We start from the raw sequence: 3,779 nt of genomic DNA on the forward strand, positions 1-3,779 counted from the left end.
GAGCGAGAAAGATAGGGGGAGATGGCTATGACTTGCGTCTGGGATTCTCTATCTGATCTATGCAACTCTAGGGTCGCCTTTATATCAAACTTAGCTACTTCCAGAATATTCCATGTCCGAGCGAGATCTGGAAGTGTGGGGGTTTGGCCTAATGGCGTCAGAGTTATCAAATAGATAGAAATGTCAAGAGACGAACCAGGGTTACAGGCAACACTCACGAACGCTTACCCTCACAACAGGGAGACGAATTCTCTCAGTTAGCCAGCTCCATCCACCCTTTTTCCCCGAAATAAAATGAACAGATAACATCTCTAACTAGGTTTTACAGGAATATTCCAAAGCACATGAACCAATATAAGAATTGGTTATTTTCTCTCAAAAATGCCGCAATGCCTCATAAAAATATAAAAGAACATTACATAAGCCCTTGCTTACATCTCGTACGAATCACATAACACTCTCAAGCAGCTTACGTAAGACTTCGTAAACAAATACATGAAATGAAAAGTTAATTCTTAAAAATATCGTAAATTTACATATACTGACTTCAATAAAGAATAGAATGAAATTAACGACGAAAGTCTTACGTAATTTACAAAATAAACTTATACATGCACGAGAGGAACTCATCTTAAGAACTCGCTAACTCTTCAATGCACAAATGAAAGCATAAATGAAATCATCAATAAACTACTGTATTTACTCTACACTAGACCAGCTTTGTAACATAGCTACCCCAATAATAACTATTTATTCCGGGCCTGAATCCATCATAAGAATATATATATATATGTATATATATATATATATATATATATATATATATATATATATATATATATATATATATATATATATATATATATATATATATATATATATATATATATGAGTATATGTATATATATTATATAATTTGATACACAAGAGAAATACCTCCGAGCTTTGAGAATAATACGCAACTCCTAGACAATAATATATATGAACACTGAATATCTAAAGGTTTCTTTACTTTACACTCAAAAGAAAACTGGGTGATAACTTTACTTTTAAAGGGAACTATTCTTAAATCAACCTCTTAGTTCGGTTCTTAGTCAGGGGATACGAGCAAAGCGCTGAAGTAATTATCGGCGAATGAAATAATACACACTTTATGTAAGCAGGTTAAGACATACTCGGGATCAGTTGATTCCTTTAATGAACAAGAGTTGATTACAGATCAAGGGATGAGCGGGAACTGACTTGTGTCTTTTCCTGAATCCCGTGCAAAGAGATACACATAACAGGGAAAACATATCGTACATCAAATTGAACATTCCTACACCTCCCCTTTAAGATCAAAGCTCCCCATTCAAAGCAAACATAGTATATTTAAAACATAAGTATAGATTTTTCCTTTTATTTGCAAAAATAATAAAACTGGTAAAGGTAGTAACATGTGAAGCAAAAGGAATTCAGCTATAATAAAGATAGTCCTTCGGACACAGCGCTAGAACATACATAAATGGTAAACATGACAAGAGGAACACTTATTAAACCAAAATAATGAGGATTAAAGTATATGCACAAAACTTGACATGTTTAGGGGATATTTATTAAACATAACTAAAATGAATTACTCTGTAATATAATCACCGTGCCATTGCGGAGGACGACGTACCCTAGTGCTACTTCTCTCCTGGGTGGGTACTGGGCCAGCCTCCCCCGAGGCAGTGAGAGTAGGTTCTCCCTCAGGTGGTGTTGGTCGCAGGGATCTCAAATGCTTGCGATTTCTTGTTGAAATTCTTCCGCTCCCGTCTAACCTTATGCGATATTGGCGGTATCTATTCTTTTCAATAACCACCCCGCTTCTATTCCAGGCTCGTGTAGTCACATCCTGGATAGCTACCCTCTCACCTATTTGTAGGGGGGGGGAAAGATCCTTGGCTTTCTCGTTAAACTTGGATGATATTCGTTGCTCAACAACGCTTATTTCCCTCTCTCTTGCGGACAAGGTTTCCGACCAATGCTCGGTGACGAAATAATAACTTTTTAACATTGGCACCGAATCTCGAAGTTGGCGACCCATGGCCAGCTGTGCAGGAGACTTATCTATACCACCTAATGGTGTATTTCTATACTGCAATATCGCCTAAGCTACCTTGTCATTGTCTAGCCCTCCATCAGGTAGAGTATTGCCCATTAATGTTTGTTTGGCGGTGCGCACAGAAGCTTCTGCCCGCCCGTTGGACTCGGGGTAGTGAGCAGACGACACTCTCATAGATACCCCCCACTTACCGAAGAAATGTCTCATTTCCATGCTCGTTAGATTCGTGCCCTCGTCCACTGATATTTCTTCAGGTGCTCCCCACTGCATAAAATATCTTCGAAAAACTGGGATCAATCTCGCGGATGTAGTTCCGTTAGCGAAGAAATAAATTTCCATCCATCCAGTCTGTCGATCGGCGTAGACCATATACTGCCTCCCTGCTACTTGAAATAAATCTACAACAGTTCTCTGAAATGGATATTCGAGAGGGGGAGTGTATATAATACTTTCCCTTTGTTGCGAAGGTGCCGCAACGTTGCAATCATGACACTGTGCCCTATAATTTGCCAAGTCACCCTCAATCCCGGGCCAATAAACCGCCTGTCGTGCTCTTCTGATCATGGAGTCAGTTGATTGATGACCTGATTGTAAATTGGTTGCAATGCGTAAACGTAGTACCTCCGGAACTACCAGACGAACATGCCCCTCGTCATATGCATATGTGACTAATCCTTCAATGACACTCAGTCTATCACGTACATTGAAAAAAGGTTTTAGGCAGGGCTCCACTTGAGACCTTGACGACGGCCAACCCCCTTCGCTGACACGTCGCTGCAATAGTAAATAATCAGGATCCTTCTCTGCTTCCCCCCTCATGGTAGCCCAGTCCATAGTAATGACGTCATCCGCCAGTGATGACGTCATGGAGGCAATACAAACTTCGTTCATAAGTTCCTCCTCTTCTTCGTCTTTGACAGTAGTTTCACTGCGAATCACTGGGTATCTTGATAACGTATCGGCTGCCGAATTCTTCTTCCCCGGCAAATATCTTATGGTAAAGCTATATTGCATAGTTTTCTCCTTCAATCTTAATAGTCTTGTGTTTTCAATGTCTTTTAGGCTCCTATCCCCAAATAGTTTTACCAAAGGTCTATGGTCCGTGATTAAAATGAAATTCAGGCATCCCAGTAAAAACAATCTTGATTTCCTAAGGCACCATACTACTGCAGCCGCTTCCCCCTCAATGACGGCATAGCCGGCCTCCGCCTCCGTCAGGTGCCTGCTGCCACATAATGCCAGTTTCCATCCCCCCTTACAACAAAAAAGGGCATTGAGATCCTCGCAATTGCAATATTGTTGCAATATAACAAATCCCATTCCTTCTCTGCACCAATCGGTAACAACAGCAGTGCGCCTTGTCTTATCATAATATGTCAGTCCGTCACCCAACATCTTGCAAATGCTGTCCCGGGCTGCAACAAAACTGTTTTGAAGGCGTTGGTCCCAATAAACTTTCCGATGGGGGGATTTCTTGAGAAGATCCCTGAATGGTTCCAGACCAAGATCTTATATCCGTGATAGTTGGGCTTGCATGCATGGGGAAGTTCTTAATGGCACTCATACGCTCATTAGAAGGCCTATAATTATCCCAATCAAGTTCATACCCCATAAACTCTACCTGTCTTTGACAAAATCGGAATTTATCCGGATTCAGCGTAATACCATTATCTCCACATAATTGCAAAAAACC

This window comes from Palaemon carinicauda, chromosome 20, assembly GCF_036898095.1.
Source record: "Palaemon carinicauda isolate YSFRI2023 chromosome 20, ASM3689809v2, whole genome shotgun sequence".
Classification (NCBI taxonomy): domain Eukaryota; kingdom Metazoa; phylum Arthropoda; class Malacostraca; order Decapoda; family Palaemonidae; genus Palaemon; species Palaemon carinicauda.